The following is a 21,303-nucleotide window of genomic DNA, read 5'->3' as shown; positions in this document are numbered from 1 at the left end:
AAAACTCCCAACTGTACACGCAGGCTGCCTAATCCACCCTGTTGACTTTCACAGGCATGAGCTTTTAATGTAGTATTAGTAAACTATTTTCATAGATTTATGTTCCATCACCCCCTCACCCCAGAGATTTTTTTGGATGTGAGTTGTAGGTGTCATTTCAAGGAAAGATGGGCATCTAACTATAGCCCGGACATCGGTTTATTTATGAGGGAGGGGGCCACGAGTTCAAACCTTGTATGCATAACGGGGCTAAGCAAACAGTTCCGATCAAACTCTAAGCCATTCTAAATAGACTGAAGATCTGGTAACCTAACTCCCAACCATTACTAGAGTTCATGTTTGGGTTGTGATTTTATTCCATTCCCCAATGTCCCTTTATCCCTGCTTTTCAGGGGCTTATTTTCAAGGATTTATGAAATGTGAGATGACAAAACTGGTGCAATAACGTTACGGAGATTTGACCTTAGCTCACCCTGGAAAATATGCTGTACAAATGGTATGAAGGCAGCTTCGAAGCCTAGCCTCATTTTCCCCAGGAAAAGGCTGAGCTGTGTGCCACTAAAATGAAAGTCTCTGAGTGGGGCTATGTAGGACATTAATCAGAAGTGGTAAAAATGCAAGATTTTTCTTGCAGGAAAGAAAACCAAGGAAGACTGAAGGAAAACCCCTGTTGAGCACAGTGTTTTGACCATAAGTTGCCTAACAGACAACTGCTTGTAGGGGGTGCCTAAGAGAAACATGCTATTTTTAGAAATTGCTTATCTGTGTCATGTAATTGACTAGATAAAGAACAGAAGGATAAGGAAAGCAGAAAGTATAAGGATTCATTGCAGTTAGTCTTGGACAGTGAAACCAAAACCATTCTATTCATGGTGTCAAACTCAAAACTCATAAAAACGTTCTCAGTTCCCTTTGTAAATAATAATGGACAAAACCAGAACCATCCGTCTGAATTCTGCTGAACTTTGGGAAAATGGATAATAGGAGACCCTAGTGCAAACAGCCTAGGTTTTGATTTTAAAAAACAAAGTTACAACCGTCGCCAACATTACCCCCTCTCCACTTTAAAATAAAGTTGAATCGGTCTATAAAGTCATTAGAAGGGCTTGTTTTCTGAGAGTGAGATCTTTCCTTCTCAAATAGTCCTGTCACTTACAGCAGTTTTACACCACTGTAACCTCATTGACTTCTGTGATGTTACTTCTCATTGACACTGGTGGAAGGACCTGATCCAAAAGCCTACTCAAGTCAATGGAAAGATTTCAGTTGACTTCAATGAACTTTGGATCATGCCTCAAGTTAGAACAGAATCAGATCCCAGTAGTTTGTTAGGACAGAGGAATTGGAGAGTCAAGAGGAAATATGAAAAGAAAAATGGGTATTGTTTTTTCTCGGTGTGTATTCTTTTTCAGGGTACTATCCCCTCTCTGCAACTCAGTGTCACTGTCAGAGGCTAGAGTGTGCAACAAAGCTTAGTTTCATATAATGTCAAATCTAATGAAACTGGGGAAATCACAAGAGAAAGTTGATCACAACCATGTTCTCAGTGGATTTCACTCTTACAAGATCTCAAGAATTTTCATCAACCAAATACGTGGCATAGCTCAAGCCACCTCTGGGCTGTTGTCTGTCAACAGAAAACCTCCTGCAGAGCAGCATGGTGCCAGTGTTAGCTACCTATTTGGGGATAGTGCTCATAATATAGAACATCTCTAATGGGAATGCTGTTTGTCTGCAGCAGCAGTTGCCCCTGGGGCAGGTCAATGCCATACCATGCTGTGCCTCCTCAGAATAGACCCTGGACTGTGATCCTGAACACATTATGCTGGGAAATGAAAGCTAAGAAAAATAGTTAAAACAACAAGGCGTCGTTGTGGCACCTTAGCAACTAACAAATTTATTTGGGCATAAGCTTTCATGGGCTAAAACCCACTTCATCAGATGCATGGGGTGAAAAAAGTAGACAGGTATAAGTATACAGCACATGAAAAGATGGGAGTTTCCTTGCCGAGTTGGGGGTCAGTGCTAACAAAACCAATTCCATTAGGGTGGATGTGGCCCATTCCCAACAGTTAACAAGAAGAGGTGAGGATCAACAGAGGGGAAATTATTTTTTGTAGTGACCCAGCCACTCCCAGTCTTTATTCAGGCCTAACTGGATGGTGTCAAGTTTGCAAATTAATTCCAGTTCTGCAGTTTCTCATTGAACTCTGGTTTTGAAGGTTTTTTTTGTTCAAGAATGGCCACTTTTAAGTCTGTTATTGAGTGACCAGGCAGATTGAAGTGGTCACCTACTGGTTTTTGAATATTACAATTCTTGATGTCTGATTTGCGTAGAGACAGTCCAGTTTGGCCAATATACATGGCAGAGGGGCATTGCTGGCACATGATGGCATATATCACATTGGTTGATATGCAGGTGAATGAGCCCCTGATGGTGTGGCTGATGTGGTTATGTCCTATGATTGTGTTCTTTGAATAGATATGTGGACAGAGTTGGCAACAGGGTTTGTTGCAGAGATTGGTTCCTGGGTTAGTGTTTCTGTTCTGTGGTGTGTAGTTGCTGGTGAGTATTTGCTTCAGGTTTGGGGGGCTGTCTGTAAGCAAGGACTGGCCTGTCCAGTGATTTCCCTACACCCCTCCTAAGGGGGGTGTATACCCCCCCTGAATTTCCCCACTCCCAGTTTTGTGAACTAGTTACATGCCAAACCTGGTGGTTGAACTTTGCAACTTTGTCCTCACCCATAAATATTTCACATTTGTGAACAATATATACCTTCAAGTCAGTGACACTGCTATGGGTACCCGCATGGCTCCATAGTATGCCAACATTTTTATGGCTGATTGAGAACAACGCTTCCTTAGCTCTCATCCCCTAACACCCCTAATCTACTTGCGCTACAATGATGACATCTTCATCATCTGAACCCATGGAAAAGAAGCCCTTGAGGAATTCCACCATGATTTCAACAATTTCCATCCCACCATCAAGCTCAGCCTAGACCAATCCACACAAGCGGTCCATTTCCTTGATACTACTGTGCTAATAAGCGATAGTCACATAAACACCACCCTATACTGGAAATCTACTGACTGCTATACTTACCTACATGCCTCCAGCTTCCATCCAGGAGACACTACACTATCCATTGTCTACAGCCAAGCTCTAAGATACAACAGCATTTGCTCCAATCCCTCAGACAGAGACAAACACCTACAAGATCTCTATCAAGCGTTCTTAAAACTACAATACTCACCTATTGAAGTGAAAAAACAGATTGACAGAGCCAGAAGAGTATCCAGAAGTCACGTATTACACGACAGGCCCAACATAGAAAATAACAGAATGCCATTAGCCATTACCTTCATCCCCCAACTAAAACCTCTCCAGCGCATCCTCAGAGATATACAACCTATCCTGAAAGATGATCCTTCACTCTCCCAGATCCTTGCTTACAGACAGCCCCCCAACCTGAAGCACATACTCACCAGCAACCATACACCACAAAATAAAAACACTGACCCAGGAACCTATCCTTGGAACAAAGCGCAATGCCAACTCTGTCCACATATCTAAGGGACACCATCATAGGACCTAATCACATCAGCCACACCATCAGGGGCTCATTCACCTGCACATCTACCGATGTGATACATGCCATCATGTGCCAGCAATGCCCCTCTGCCATGTACATTGGCCAAACCGGACAGTCTCTATGCAAAAGAATAAATAGACACAAATTTGACATCAGGAATCATAACATTCAAAAATGAGTAGGAGAACACTTCAACCTCTCTGGCCATTCAGTAACAGATTTAAAGGTGGCAATTTTGCAACAGAAAAGCTTCAAAAACAGACTCCAACTAGAAACTGCTGAACTTGAATTAATATGCAAACTAGATACAATCAATTTAGGCATAAATAGAGACTGGGAATGGCTGAGCCAATACACACATTGAATCTATTTCCCCTTGTTAAGTATCCTCACACCTTCTTGTCAAACTGTCTTAAGTGGGCTATCTGGATTATCACTACAAAAGTTTTTTTTTCCTCCTGCTGACAACAGCACATCTTAATTAATTAGTCTCTTAGAGTTAGTTGGGCAACTCCCACCTTTTCATGTTCTCTGTGTGTATATATATCTCCTCACTATAAGTTCCATTCTATGCATCCGATGAAGTGGGCCCACAAAAGCGTATGTTCAAATACATTTGTTAGTGTCTAAGGTGCCACAAGTACTCCTGTTCTTTTTGCAGATACAGACTAACAGGGCTGCTACTCTGAAACATGCCAATTTAGTGACTGTTTGGAAATTTAAATTGAAATTGAAACATTAATACACACTTTAAAAGCATATACAGTGTATGATAAAATATGTGTAGCTGAAAGTATAATAGATTTGAAAAGTATGAACATAGACTAGCTTCCTTATACAGCTGTTGGTTTTTATGATAATGTCAGTGCATTCATTTCAGTGATGTTGGCCAACCTAATAATTTCAAACGATGATTTGTAAGCAAAGTCTAAATGAGCTCTCCCTGACAGCTAATGATTAGCTGGGAGGGGGGAAGGCTTCAGGACCAGGTTGTATTTACATTCATACCTAATCTACCTAAGGATCCAGCAAACAGAGCTGTGTTGCCCAAGTGGTAGATTTTGCCTGGGGTTGGGTTACAAATCACTTGAATGCGGGGGTGGGGATGGGGGTGGGAATGAAATATTGTTCTTATTGTAAGAGTAAAGGGAAGTAGAACTGCACTTAGCTTGTGCTGATTAAGGGCATCAAAAGAGAGGGTGGGGACCTGTCCCTCTCCACTGTTTAAAGACAGAGCTGCTTAGGCTCCATAAATAGTCTTTTGTTCTGTTAAGTGACCACTGCAGCTGAAATCACTGATAATCAGGTCTAAGTGCTTAGTCCTGCTGTGGGACAGTGTTCCTGTGGAAGAGACACCCAGACTGCACTAGCAGCAAGGTTCTCCCACTGAAAGCTCAGCTGAAATCACTGAGAGCTGGAACCTCAAGAAACCAACTCGCAGAGGTCACAGTGGCAGGTGGCAGCAGAAGGTGACTGCACAGGGCCATTGGCAACAGAGTGGGGGAGTTTCTATACTAAACATTTTTATTATTATAATTAATTTTTACATAAGAATGGTCATACTGGATCAGACCAATGGTCCATATAGCCCAGTATCCTGTCTTCCGATAGTGGTCAAGGCCAGGTGCTTCAGAGGGTATGAACAGAACAGGTAACCATCAAGTGATCCATCCCCTGTTGCCCATTCCCAGCTTCTGGCAAACAAGCTAGAGACACTTAGAGCATGGTGTTTCATCCCTCCCCATCCTGGCTAATAGCCACTGATGGACCTATTCTCCAGGAATTTATCTAGTTCTTTTTTTAATCCTGTTATAGTTTTAGTCTTCACAGCATCCCCTGGCAAAGAGTTCCACGGGTTGACTTTAAGTTGTGTGAAGAAGTACTTCCTTTTGTTTGTTTAAAACCTGCTGCCTATTAATTTCATTGGGTGACTGCTAGTTCTTGTGTTATGTGAAGGATTAAATAACATTTCCTTATTCACTTTCTTCACACCAGTCAAGATTTTATAGACCTCTATCATATCCCCCCTTAGTCGTCTCTTTTCTAAGCTGAAAATTCCCAGTCATTTTAATTTCTCCTCCTGTTTAATACCCCTTATTATTTTAGTTGCCCATCTCTGTACCTTTTCCATTTCCAAATATCTTTTTTGGGATGGGGTGACCAAATCTGCACACAGTATTCAAGGTGTACACGTACCATGGATTTATATAGAGGCAATATGATATTTTCTGTCTTATTATCTATCCCTTTCTTAAAAAAGCAAAGGTTTCAGAGTAGCAGCCGTGTTAGTCTGTATCTGCAAAAAGAACAGGAGTACCTGTAGCACCTTAGAGACTAACAAATTTATTTGAGCATAAGCTTTTGTGGGCTGCATCCGATGAAGTGGGCTGGAGCCCACAAAAGCTTATGCTCAAATAAATGTATTAATCTCTAAGGTGCCACAAGTACTCCTGTTCTTTTTAAAAAAGCAAACAGAATGTTGGGAATCATTGACTGTCGCTGCACATTGAGTGGATGTTTTCGGAGAACTATCCACGACTCCAAGATCTCTTACTTGAGATTTAACAGCTAATTCAGACTCCTTCATTTTGTATGTACAGTTGAGATTGTTTTCCGGTGTTCTTTACTTTGCATTTATCAACATTGAATTTCATCTGCCACTTTTGTTGCCCAGTCACCCAGTTTTGTGAGATCTCTTTGTAACATTTCACAGTCTGCCTGAGACTTAACTATCTTGAATAGTTTTGTACTAGCTGCAAATTTTGCCACCTCACTGTTTATCCATTTTTCCAGATCATTTATGAGTATGTTGAACAGTAATGATCCTAGGGGATATCACTATTTATCTCTCTCCATTCTGAAAACTGATAATTTATTCCTACCCTTTGTTTCTGATCTTTTAACCAGTTACTGATCCATGAGAGGACTTCCCTCTTATCCCATGATGGCTTACTTTTCAAAAGTCAATTTAAATTAAATACATTTTTTTTAAATTATGTTTTTAGAAATCTAGATCTGTTATATGTTTTGGTGTAACTTGCATTATCCTTTTGTTCAATTTGCATTATCTTAACAAAACATTTACTTTATTCATATCTCTTTTATATATCTCATCGGTCCTGACCCCCCCACCCTGTAAATTCAAACACCCCCCCAATTTCAATTCCTAGGGAAACCACTGGGCTTGTCTCCCAAGGTCTGTGTGAGTGGCGAATCGTCCTTCAGGATACGTTGTAGATCCTTGGTGATGCACTGGAGAGGTTTTAGTTGGGGGCTGTTGGTAATGGCTGGTGGCACTCTGTTACTTTCTTTGTTGGGCCTGTCCTGTAGTAAGTGACTTCTGGGTAGCCTTCTGGCTCTGTCAATCTGTTTCTTCACTTCCCCAGGTATGTACTGTAGTTTTAAGAATGCTTAACAGAGATTCTGTAGGTGTTGTCTGAGGGATTGGAGCAAATGTGGTTGAATCTTAGGGCTTGGCTGTAGACAATGGATCATGTAAGGGGTCTGGATGAAAGCTGGAGGCATGTAGGGAAGTATAGCGGTCAGTAGGTTTCCAGTGTAGGTGGTGATTTTGTGATCATGGCTTATTCGCACTGTAGTGCCCAGGAAGTGGCTCTCTTGTGTGGACTGGTCCAGACTAAGATTGATGGTGGGGTGGAAATTGTTGAAATCCAGGTGGAATTCTTCAAAGGCCTCCTTCTCATGGGTCCAGATGATGAAGATGTCATCAAAGTGGAGTAGGGGAGCTAGAGGACGAGAGCTGAGGAAGCGTTGTTCTAAGTCAGCCATAAAAGTATTGGCATGCTGTGGGGCCATGCGGGTACCCATAGTGGTGCTGCTGACTTGAAGGCATAAATCGTCCCCAAATCTGAAATAGTTGTGGATGAGGACAAAGTCACAAAGCTCAGCCACCAGGTTTGCCATGACATTATTGGGGATACTGTTCCTGACAGCTTGTAGTCCATCTTTGTGTGGAATGTTGGTGTAGAGAAAATAGTTTACATCCTCACTAACAAATATGTAAATTCAAGGCAGGGGATGGAAAAGGGAGGGAGGGAAGGAATATGCTTCTGGCCCATCAGGAGGTCCACTTTTATAAGATGGCACCGAACATGCATCAGGTGTTTTTAAGCTGATCACAAGCAACAAGCATTTGGAGCTATCTGTTCTCTTTGCTCCCATGTTGACAAAATATCAAGTGCATTGTTATAACAGTAGGCCCTGGAGTCACCAGATACTGACCCCTGTCCTATGACATGGGTGATATCCATATGAACCTACATCTATGAGCCTGGTGCCTGGGGCTAGGAAATGAAGTTTTAGTTTCTTGCAAGCTCTACTGTGTCATACCCTTATAATTTCTGTGAAACCACTCAGTGCCAGGCTCTGAAAAATTGTTACTGTCAAACAACATGAAAGACCCACTCTCCCAAAAGAGTCTATTGTGGAGGGCTATTATGGAGAGACAGTGTACTGGTAAACAACTGGGACTATTAAATCTGACTATTTCTAATTAGATGACAAAGGTAAAATAAAGTTCCAGTAAATCCTGCATGTTCATTTGGTTTGCCATTACTGAAACATCTACATAGCATGCAATATGCGAGTTCATTAACATAACATGGGCTGGCTTGTAAAATTCTACATGCTTCAACCACACTATTATAGAAAATATTTTATCAAACAATCATGCACAACAACTTTAATCACAATCTTGCTGTCTTTATAAGCATCTCACTCCCTCTGAAGTCAATGGGGGTGAATGCATGCATATGGTCTTCAGGCCATTAAAGGACATTGACCGTAGCTATGTAAAAATAGTGGGGTGCACAGAATATCCTAAATACATCTCTACCCTAATATAACGCTGTCCTTGGGAGCCAAAAAATCTAACTGCATTATAGGTGAAACTGCGTTATATCGAACTTGCTTTGATCCACCAGAGTGCACAGCCCCGCCCCCCCGGAGCACTGCTTTACCGTGTTATATCCGAATTCGTGTTATAGCGGGTTGCGTTATATCAGAGTGGAGGTGTATTTGCAAAGACATTACATTTTACAGAAGAAATGCAATAGTTAATTGGCTATTTATAATTCCGTGGGAAGAAGTTCCATAAGAAAAGGGCTCGAAATCTTGGACCAGATCTTGACCTCATTTACCAGTATACCAGTGTAAATTCAGAGTAACTCCACTGAGAACTGTGCAATTACTCCAGATTTAGACAAGCGCAACTGAGATCAGAATCTAGTCTCAAACATCTTCCTTTATTCCTTCCCACTCGGAAGCATATCTTTATGTTTCAATGTTCTCTTTCAGTCTTACGTTCCTATGGAGTTTTCTCACTAGTAAGGCTAAATGCTAAGCAGATAAGATTTGCTCTAGCCACCCAGTTCGTGCCATTTTTTGGGTGAAGGGCAAGCTAGCTAGGTGAGTCAAATTATATAAGAATGTTTTGATCAGGAGCATCCCTACTGTATATATCCCTGCTCGCCCTGTTTGAAAATAAGGCAAGTAAAAAGTAGTACATATTAATGAGACTCTATATATGCTACTTATTCCCACTTTGATCAAAGATTTTGCTCGGAATCTAAAGCGAAATGGTTCACAAGCATCTTGGAGGCAACCAGTTTTATCTAGAAATTGAATGTTCCAGCACTGCTGAGGCATTATGGATATTTGAAAAGGCATGTGATGTTAACCTGGCTTTTCAAATAAATAATAAATATAAAAGTTTCAATCACATGTTGACAATCAGTTAATAACGCTTAGCAATTAGACTGCATTTTCTTCCTCAGTGTACAACACAGATATTACCTAGCTGATCCTTAGAACATCTCTCTAAGGAAGGTAAGCGTTAGAGCTGTTTACAAGACTTTTTGCAACAATGTTTCATTTACATTTTGAATTTGTGAAAAATGTCAACTACGCTAAACTGCCCCAAATCCAGCAAATGCTTTTGGCAAAAATAGTCATCACATTTTCAAAACCTTGTGCCCAGTTGTGGTCTTATTAGCTCTATTATACAGATGGGAAGATAGGCTCAGATAGTTGGACGTGACAAGTCCACGGTTGTACAGTGAGCCAATCTCTGAGCTGGATTTAGAAGACAGGACTTCCTGGATCCTAGAACACTGATCAGTCAACTAGACCATGGTGCTGACTTAATTCACTCTAAGAATGGGATAATATTTATACACGAAACAGATATAAATAAGACAGTTCTAAGAAAAGCAACATTTGAAGTGAGGAAGGGTAAGTGATGGTGACTTCAACGTTCTGTCTACATTTCCTAATTTCCCGTTCCTTTTTCCAATGTGTAGCACTGAAAAATGAGAGCATAGTATATTAGTAGAAGCATTATTTAGTTCTGGTAACACCCACCATGTGCAAGGTACTTTACAAACATAAACTAAGGCACTGTCCCTGCCCCCAAACAGCTTATGGACGGGATTTCCAAAAATGCTCAGCAGTGACCTCACTCTTTTCCTATTGAAGTCATTGGGAAAAATTCCCAATGATTTCAGTGGAAGCTGAGTAAGACCAAAGCTGAATACATCTCAAAATCCTATATGCCCTCTACCATCACAGTTTTAGCCCTAGCTCCCCCTATATAATTTACCCCATTCAGATGGTTTACTACTTTACTGTGTTGAACACCAGCCACTAATGCCATCCGGCTTTAAAGTAACTAGAATAACAAAAACATGGGGAGAACAAGAAGAGTTTCAAAGAATTTTAATGTAGCTGAATTTATTATCTAGGATAAAAAAAAAAAAGGAGAGAGAAAGATGTGTTGTAAATGGTGAGTGAGCTTTTTAAATACCTGACCTCAGGGATGCAGTACAAAATGAAAGTCTACTGGTTGTGGAACTCTATCCGACTATCTTAAAAGTGATACTTAGAGGCTAATGGTTCTCAGGGATGCAATGAAATAAAAATGTTATCTCTCTTTTAGCTGTAATCTCTGATTAGAACATTTAATCAATTAGCATTGCTGTTGTCAAAACTTGCTCCCAACAAAGGATGAGAGAACCTGCCTGAGGGGATTCTCAACGGCTAGCCAGTTCCAAACCAGGCAGTAAAGTGGGAGATTCTTCCCTGCAAGATGCGTCATGTTTTCCTAGGGTGCAATGCTGAGCTCTGTATCGTGAGATGAGGGCCCTTATCTGGCATTATTCATCTTGGCAGCACTAATAGAATGTCAGATAATCCCCCAGAAAAGAAGAGCTTAATGCCATGAATTAGAAGCATCATTTGACATTGAAAACATTGTCTTTTTCTTTCCACTTTTTGAAAGTAGGGGATTAGAAATCTTTTGAAAATGGGCTGCTGCTGTTTAAAAGCATTTGAGGACTAATGGCAGAACAAACAGCCTGTATAGTTTTTCTGCTTCATGAGTCACCAGCAGTTTGGTGTTGTACAGTGGTCAAGTTTTTCTCCGAATTTCAAGAAAAGCGGCATGAGTTTTTGACCAGCTCTGCTATCTAGCTTATCCAGTTATTTATATTTTACAATAGCACTTAAAAGTCCCAAGCAAGATCCAGACCCTGTTGTGCTAGGTGTCATACAAACACATAGTTAGAAACATTCAAATAGCTTACAATGTAAATAGACAAAACAAAAGTTGGAAGAAAAGATGTCTTATTTGCACCATTTTATACATGAGAAACTGAGGCACTGAGAGATTACATGACTTGCTTAACATCACTCAGATTAAACCTCAGTTAGAACCCCAGGTCTCCTGAGTCCCATTCTACTGTCTTAGCCACAAGACCAATCTTCCTGCCTATACCTCTGTCTATCTAGTATCACATACTCAGTGCTCCTTACAGTAACATCTGATCACCTTCCAGATTGCAAATGAAGCACAGGAGTTTTCACTGTCTCTCCATCCCCCAGCCAGAAAGACTCTTTTTGGTTTTGACTCCTCAGCAACATTCTTCTTGGCAGCAGTAAGACGTCAGCTAGGCAACTTGTTCAGACTCAGCAACATGCCATTGTGTTGGGTACCCCTACAGCCACCATCCCAGACACTAATTTTATTTGCATGGACATATCGTCACTATGATGTCATTTTTGCTACTTGGTCAGATGGATGTATATTAGCTGCAAATATTTCTTCACGGGAAATCCAAATATAGGCCACAATACACAAACATGTAGAGAGAAGGTTCATTTCCTATATTTGAGAGAAGACATAATTTATTTGGAATCTCAAAAAGCTTTTGGTAACATCCCTCTGTAAGGGATAATTGCAGAAGAGAAATCACTGTCGCATAAGGAGGGAATATCATCATGGATTAAAACTGTGATGGGAATCAAAGTGCTATAACCCTCAGATAAAAATGGGGGTTATCTCAGGTGTTAGGATTGTGGATGAATGGTATTTAATGATTTGGAGAAAGAAGTGGACAGTGAGGTGATGAAATTTGCTGCCATGTTGACATACTATGCTGTTTTTAAGATATTTCCATCTAGTTGTGGGAAACGCTGGGTGTACTCAAGCATGCAGAGTTCCTGGAAAGACGGACATTGTTTTCTTATGGACATTTTTGATATGGGGTTCATTCCTGAGCCAGGAGGACTATGTCTATTAGGAATCGAAAAAGGAACACAACTGTATAAAATGCAGAGCAGAGCAATGCACTAGGCTAGCTTGTGGCTGTTAAAACACAGCCCAGATTAAGAAGAGGGATCTGGAGGGACTTTGCACTAGTGGGAGATGCTGGGTTGGCTCAGGGGAACCAAAGTAGTATATGTCAGTGCAGTGCTTTAACAGAGTGCAGCATGAGCTGATGCCCCCACCTTCTGCACCTCTATGGACAGGTGCAAGAGAAGAAGGGCAGCTATATTTGCTCCTTTGATCCTCATTGGATCTAGAGCTGACACTGGTGATAGATTTCTCTAGGTCTTGCTTTTAGATTGTGGCTGACACCTGCTCAGGGACACAGTATCCACAGCCTTGCACTCACATGGTGCCAGTCAAAATTTGGCCCAATATATTATCTAAGAAACAAATGCTGCAAAAAAAAATTAGTTGAAAACACCACCACCACAATCCTCACATAAGACAATTTATATAACAGAACTAGAACAATTGTTAACACTGTCAGTGCTCTCTCACATTCGTAACTCACGCTCTAGTATGTACCAGGAAAGCTGAGATAAATGAAACACTAACATGAATCAGGGCCAGTGCAAGGATGTTTCGCACCCTAGGAGAAACTTCCACCTTGCACCCTTCCCCCCGCGCCCACACCCTGAGGCACCCCCCACGTGGCAACTCCCCCTCTGCACCCTGAGCGCCCCCTCGTGGCAGCTCCCCACCCTCCACCCTGAGGCAGCCCCCCACCCAAGCTCACCCCTGCCCCGCCTCCTCCCCGACCACACCGTGGCTGCTTCACTTCTCCCGCCTCCCAGGCTTGTGGCGCCAATCAGCTTAGGCGCCGCAAGCCTGGAAGGCAAGAGAAGTGAAGCAGCCACGGTGTGCTTGGGGAGAAGGTGGTGCAGGGCTGAGCTGGGGCGGGGAGTTCCTCTGCATGCCACCCCACCCCTTACTTGCTGCAGACGGCCCTCCCCGCGCTCCCCTGCCCCAGCTCCCTCTGCCTAAATGCTGGCGATGACTGGGGCGGCCAAAGATCCGGCCACCGTGGTCGCTGCCGAAGAAAATGGTGCCCCCCAAATCCTAGTGCCCTAGAGGTCGCCTAAATGGTTGCACCGGCCCTGACATGAATTAGGGAAATGGGTATGAAGATTCGCTGGATGCCCATGAAAGGTGACAACTAGAGCCGGTCAAAATAAAACAAAAATATCATTCAGTAATACTGGCTCCAATAAATGTGATGAGTTCACACCACTCTTGACACATTGATCATGAGATCAAATTAGTTGATTAAGGAACCAAGGGTTCACACCTGAGAAAGTTTGGAAAGCCTAAAAATGTCACAAAATTTTATCATAGCTAGTGACTTTTCCATACATTGGAATTAGAAAGTGTCCTTTTTGCTATTGTTATTCTTCATCATTTGTCAATCTCCTTTTTTAAAAGGTTCTCTCATCCCAGTCCACGAACAGGAAAATACCATGTGCTCTACATGGCCAAAGCCGCTCAGATTTCAGAGTGCATCAGATAGTCAGATAGCTAAAGTGACAGTTATGGCAAATAATCTTAGACTAAAAATATGTCCAACTGTAAACATTCTTTGAATAATTACAAAAACTCAGGTTGATGTCATGAACTTTTTTGGAACTACACCTCTACCCTGATATAACATGACCTGATATAACACGAATTTGGATATAACATGGTAAAGCAGCGCTCCAGCAAGGCGGGGCTGCATGCTCTAGTGGATCAAAGCAAATTCGATATAACGCGGTTTCACCTATAACACAGTAGATTTTTTGGCTCCCGAGGACAGCATTATATCGCGGTAGAGGTATATTTGCAAACAGAAAATAGGGTAGAATTGACATTGCTATGACTAGCTCATAGCCCTACAGAAGACAAGCACTTTCAGAGGAAAGGTTGAAATTTGAGGACAGGTTTTTTTTAAATGCATTTAGCTGCCCAAAATTGTAGATGGTGCCTAGTAGGATTTTCAAAAGTGTCTAACTGCATCTTTAGGTGCCTAAACCCCTTTGTAAATCTGCCCCTTGATCCCTAAACCTCAGTGGTCTTATAGATAGATGAGAAAGCAAATATGGTATATCATTGTTGTCAGGTTTAGTTACTGGGAAAAATAAATGGTGGGTTTGTATTGAATCTCTACTCGAAGCTTCACTCACAATCCCAAAGTAGTTGAATGTCTGTTGTGATAGAACATGGTGTAATAAAAACAAAGTGTCATAAATGTGCATCCTCTCTTTCTGGTGGTTTAAATCAGAGCCTCTTTTGTTAATTGGAACACATTTTTGTGGGTTAATAACTTCCCTTGTTTTTTTGATGGTTGTATTCAACCAGCAGAAGAAAACACAAAGAAAGAAAGACCAAAAGCCAAGAAAACCTCCCATGGAAGCGTAGGTGTTTGGATATGATAGCCTTTTGGCAACTTCAGATCTTCTTTTTTTTTTTCCCCAAGGTGTTTAAAGAAAACCAATTATCTTGGTGATGACACTTAATATGCCAAGATTCAGCCTGGAGCAATTTTTTACTGCTGAGTTATAAACTCCAGAAAATACAGTTTATAATGGATATACTGAAAGATGTTTCACTGTAGCAGTTCTAACAGGAACACAATGGTTACATTGGCATCTGAATATTTTTTTGGGGGAAAAAAAAAGACAAATAAGCAAGCAAAATAGGGGATTACAGAAAAAGGCTGCATTATTAATTACCAAGTTATAGTAAAGGGGTTGATTTTATTTTCATTTTTGAAGCTTGTCTTTTTTTGTTTTCTGAGCAGATTTCCTCCCAATTCTTCTTCTTTTTTTCTTAACAATGAAAATGGCATCCACCAAATGGGAAAAAAGGTAGTGCTGATCTGTTCTGCTTAGCTAAGGGTACAGTCATGGCTCAGGGCCTGATCCTGCATGGTACTTCTTGACTTCAGTCCAAATCGAGGGTGCTCAATATCTTCGAGGATGCACTCAAAAAGATCCAGGATTGGGTCCTACATTCATCATGGCACAGGTGGCTGAAGTCACTTGTCAGTGCAAGCAGCTTTTGATTCTGGTGGCTGCCAAGGGCCTGTTTGGCCATCAGCATAGGCAGGGTTATTTTAAATTACACTCCAGCTGCCAGAGCTCCTATGGGCCTTGCAGAACTAGGGAATAGTCAGGGCATAGGGACACCTGGGACACTACCCTCCTGCTTGTAGTATGCACTCTCTGCCTAGCTCTGATCCACTCCAGAATACATTGGGTCCTCCTGAGGGTTGGGGGGCTTACACCTGCCCTATAGCCCTGGCACAAAGAAATGGAGGGATGAATTCCTATCGCCTGGGAGAAATGACGTCAGAAGGGTGGTTCAGAGAAGGACAAGAGTTATACAATGTAAGATTGTGATGTATTTGCTTGTGGAACCATATTAGCTACTATTTATATTAATGGTTGATTATTAATACTAACTCTATCGCTTCAGGAATGGGGGGTAGTACTGCATAGCTAGCAATTGTATTAGGCCTAGATGAGGGGATTTAATTTGATTTAATTTGTTCTGGGTGGTCCCTACCCCCTCCCCCAAAATTAGAGATGGATTACTGTCCAAAAGTAGATTTAGAATGGAAAATCTTTCTCTTCCATGAAACCAAGACCTTCTATAATCCACCTTCCCTGAATATCTTGATCAATATTCCTGACTCCCTTGTGTTATTTAATTACATAATTACAAATAATCTGTCACTCTAAGAACCCACAAATTACAACACTTCATAGCCACTGTTTTCCAGATATGCTTATATTGTTTACTTAAATGATATGTTTAAGTGTATCCTTCTAATTGCTTCACAGAAAAACAAGCTTACATTATGGCTGGAGGATGCAAGCCTGTGTATCATGTTACCCGTGCACACCCATGAGTGTAAGTAGCCTAATGGGTGTGATAAGCTACTGAGAATGCAGTTTCTGTTAGATGTTTCCAGAAGCTTGGGCCATCTCAGTCAGAGCAAGGGCATCAGTTTTGAAAGGGATTCAGGCACCTAACTCACAATGGTTATCTGGAACAGAGGCCTTGTCTACTCTACCGTGGTAAGTCGACCTAAGTCTACACTGTTGCGTCGACAGGAGACACTCTCCCATTGACTTGCCTTACTCTTCTCGTTCCGATGGAGAGCACTCTGCCGTCGATTTAGCAGGTCTTCAACAGACCCGCTAAATCAACCCCCGCTACATCGATCACAGCAGTGTCCATCTCCGGGAAGTGTAGACATGACCAAAGAAGTCATTCTAGATTCAAGAGACAGGCCTTTCTTTTTCTCTTAGGTTAATAATGCATAAATTACACCAAGCAATTTGCCACATGAGATGCCATGGGATTTAGGCACCTAAATCTGGGCCTAGGTTCTCACACATTTCATTGCATAGTGCTAGTTGAAATTTTTCAAATGAAATATTTTTTGTTGAAAAATGGATATTGTAATAAACATTGTAATCTCATGTTTTTAAAATAAAATTTTAATATAAATATTTTGGAGTTTATCTATCAGTTCCTGCTTTTAAAATTAAAACATCACATTTAAGAAAAATGGAATTTTTTTTTAAATCCCACTGTGTGACTAAAGTGAAAAAGTCAGTGTTTTTTAAATTCTTGTTTCAAAAAGAGAAAATAAATGATAAAAAAATTGATAATCAAATCCATTAAAATATTTAAAAATACAGGGAAATGGTGGGATTTTTTTTAAAAAAAGAGAAAATGATTTTGAAATTTTTAACATTTTGGGGATAAAAGAAAATTTAAAACTATCTTGTGGTGCTGTTGCTTTAAACCAGCCTGCTTCCCAAATATTTTCTAAACGTTATTCAGGTTTCAGGCTTCCTCATGTAGTCAGACAAAACTGTGCAGGACTTATTCAGCACTTCAGCAAATAAAGCCATAATGCATGAGATTAACCCATTAATTTTCAAGAGGCTTTATTGTCAAATGCGTCAGAACAAATAAGCATTAAATGAAAGCAAAGTTACTAATTATTGCATTGCATGAAGAACTCATTCCAGATTAAAGTGACAGACCTTACTTTTCCTTTTAGGTTAATAATGCATAAATTGCACCAAGCGATTTGCTACCTGAATTGCAAATTATATACCAATGCTGCTAAAACTATGAAGAAATTTGGTCTGATGGCAGAGTACACTTGTAAAATTGCAGTACTGAATCAAACTACTGCACATGAAATACTGTTATTTGACCAGGTGTTGCATGTCCTTTTGGCTTAAAATGCAAACTGAGACTAAATTGGCATGTTCTCCAATTATTGACTGATTGAAGGGAATGTGATGCAGCAGTTCAAGAAGAGGATTGGAAGTCAGGAATCCTGGATTCTATTCCTGTTTCAACCACTGATATAGTCACTTTATCTCTCTGTGCTTTAGTTTGCCTGGCTGTAAAATAGATATAATAAGATTTGTCTACCTCAGGGTTTTTTTTTTAAATATTTATTTAGTTAAGTCTTAATAAATTCATGGTTTAAATGCTTTGAGATCCTAGTATCAGAGATTCTTTACAGTGCAACTGAAAAATATGTTATAAAAATATTTGGGACCAGGTCTCAGATTGTGTCTCCCCACATTTCACTGTGATTCACATTGTGGCTGTAATACTGATGTCATTTTTGGGAACGTAATTGGAGATTCCTTGTTTGAAGGTAACCAAAGGAACCCTGGAACTATCCATCTTTTAACTCATAAAGGGACCTTGAACCTAGGTAGTATGGCAAATGTTTGCAGAAAGTGGCCACTGATATTGGGTGCCTCAATATTGGGGTACCACTGACTCAAGTTGCCTGTCCAAAATCAATTCCACTTTTGAAAGCTCTGGTCTCAGTTGCTAATATAGTATTAACATGATGGATGGATGGATAAAACTGTCTCTCTCCTCTTTTATATGCTGATTAGAATTTTATAATTCTTTATTACCTTGATCCAAAAACTTCAAAGAAACACTGTAAGCTTAAAACATATATGGTAACAAACACAGCTTTATTTATATCATTACTAATAATATGTGAAATAATTGAAAGTGAAATAATTAAAATTTTTCACTCTTAATGGTGTCTGGCTTTTTGGCATGTCACTAGTTTGGATTATGAATAAAGTTGCCTTCCTTTTTATTTGTACTTCCTAGTTCTGAGTGCTGCTAGATTCCAGTTGCAATTGCAGGCATTTGGGGACGTTTAGCTGTTTAGAAATCTCTCTTTTGTTTGGAATCTTAAAGCACAAACATGGAAATATTTCTACAGTTCTTAGGTTTGGGAAGGAAAGTCTTGTTTTTAACTTAATGTGAATTTTAGTCCAAATAAATAATTAGCAAATTCCTTTAATAAATTATTAGAATTTCAGAGAGAAGCATAAATATAAATTTTTGCAGTCTCCGCCACTGAGCGACATAAGTTACACAGACCTAAGTGCCGGTGTGGACAGCCCTATGTCAGCAGGAGAAGCTCTCCCACCAACATAGCTACCACCACTCGTGGGGGCTGGAGTAATTACGTTGATGGGAGAGCTCTTTCCTGTCAGCTTAGAGTGTCGACTCAAAGCATCTGCACTAGCAGCGCTACAGTGGCACAGCCACATTGGTGCAGCTGTAAGCTCTAGTGTTGCCATAGCCTGAATGCCTTCCAATAGAGCAGTAAGCAACATGACAAATACCTGTCATATGTGGTTCTCTCATCCTGTGCCAGGGCGGAGAATTGTATGCGCAGTGGAGTGTTGTGTTTTGGCATGCTTTTGTTCTTGGCTTGGTTTGTTTTTCGGTTAGATGTGAGTCAGAAGACTTTAAAGCCATCTTTGTGCCTTCCATATTTTTAAGCTAGCTACAGGTTTACCCTAGGGTGATCAGATAGCAAGTGTGAAAAATCAGGATGGGGGTGGGTGTAATAGGTGCCTATGTAAGAAAAAGCTCCAAAAATCAGAACTGTCCCTTTAACATGGGGACATCTGGTAAACTTTACCCAGCCCCTCAATGTCAATCCCAGAAAACTCTAAGGGTATATAATGTAATGTACTGTAATGTAAGCTTAGGGTTAGTAGAACTTGAGTTAGTAGACCCACGTTTGGTTAACCTAGGGCTTGACTGTCTACACACATTTGTAACCTCTGGTTAGGAATTGTTGAACCTTGGGTCTCAGCCTGGGCCTCCAGCATCTACACTACATTATGCAGGCCCAAGTCCAGTCATGCATATCCCAGACTTCCTAGTACCCTCCCAAAATATGGCCACTCTAGCCCGTTGTTCATGGTGCAGAAAAACTTGATGATTCACCAAACTTCTCTATCTAGAGAGGACAAAGGAAGTTGGCCTGTGGGATTGGAGGATACTTTGAGCATAAATCCAGTCAGACTGCATCTACACCGCAAAGCAATGGGCTTGAATGCTGAGTCCTGGCTTGACTCAGTCTTGGACCTTCCACACCCTTGGGGTCCTGGGACGCTGCATGTGAATCCTAGTTTAGCATGATTTATGTGGAGATGGCTTGAGCCTGAGTTCAAAACCTGGGATTACACTGCACTGTAGACATTCCCTAACATACACTCTGCTTCAGTCAAGAATAGTCAGAGTGCAGCATGCTCTGGTCATGCCCCCTTCCCAGTATGCTCCCTATATTGGGTGCTTTGATTGGAGGAAAGAAGCAATGTAGAGCAATTATAGACAATACTGTGCCACCGCCTTACTCAGAGAGTATTGCCTAGGGGCCATTTCTACCCCTTCATAATCCTTTTACACCATCAGAATAGCATAAATTGACCAGGATAGAAATTAGAATTGTCCCTTTTGTTTCTTTAGCGCACATTGCTTGGGCCACACCTTAAGCAATAGACCATATATTATATTTGGAACATCAGCTCATGTTCATGGGTGTTCCATGTGCAAATCAAGGTCACCGAACATTGTCTGACTCATATTGTTCTGTTTGTAACCTCACAGCTGGGTGTTTTTCTAGATGTTGTCAAAGCCTTCAAACCAGTAAAAGAGTTACTATAAAAGAAGACTGTAATGAATTGTTCTCCATGTCCTCTGAAGATAGGGCAAGAAGCAATTGGCTTAGTATGCAGCAAGGGAGATTTAGGTTAGAGAGCAGGAAAAACTTTCTTACTATAAGGATAGTTGAGCACTGGGACAGGTTACCTGGGGAGGCTGTGGAATCCTTGTCATTGGAGGTTTTTAGGAACAGGTTAAGCAAACATCTATCAAGGATAGTCTAGGTATATTTAATCCTGCCTTGTTGTGGGGGGGTGATACGCAAGATGACCCCTTGTGGCCCCTTCCTGACCACTTTTCTATGAGTTCTATGTTTATTACCTAAAAAGGGATTTTTAATTCAATTGTAAATTGATCAGTGGTAGAAAAGGTACTCTTAACAATGAACAACCAGTCTTTATTCACGTGGGCCTCGTAATAAAAATGAGGGGTAATTAAGGCCAGCTCTAGGTTTTTGGCTGCCCCAAGCTCCAGAGTGCTGCCCCAGAGTGCAACTGCCCAAGCAAAAATAAATTAAAAAAAAAAAAAGCTGGTCCTGGGAGTAATCTCCAAAATTGTTATATTTCCAGAGAATGGTTTCTAAGTAGAATGTTTTTCAACATTTCCCAGAAGCTCTGGTATTTACTGAGCAAAATATGCTCCTGGCATTATCTCCTTTGAATTCTTCCATGCCGACAATTACTCTAATTGTATGATTAGCAAGGTCTCCTCCCAGGTCTCCTTTATTATTAGCTAATAAATGTTCACAAAAAGGCAGGCTTCTCCCCTTCCGATAATCATGCATACCACTTATGGTTGACATATTTGAAGCATGAGTAAAGAGTCAAAATCCCAGCAAAGACGCTCTAGGCGTTTATCAACACAAGGGGAGGAGATGTGCTTATGCGTACAAAAATAACATTATCTGAAGCATGAGTGAGAGCACTCAGAGATGGACTGTGCACCATCTTTCTGACTATATCTGCGCTATGGCATTGCAAAGGCTAGGGATGTGTTATGTAATTTTTTAACCCACAGCTGCTAATACTGGTCCTGCTCCACCAATAAGGTTGGGAATTCTATTGTACACAAAGCCTC

This window comes from Gopherus flavomarginatus, chromosome 7 (genome assembly GCF_025201925.1).
Source record: "Gopherus flavomarginatus isolate rGopFla2 chromosome 7, rGopFla2.mat.asm, whole genome shotgun sequence".
Taxonomy (NCBI): Eukaryota; Metazoa; Chordata; order Testudines; family Testudinidae; genus Gopherus; species Gopherus flavomarginatus.
The sequence above is the reverse complement of the archived record's forward strand: the minus strand, read 5'-3'. Positions refer to the sequence as shown.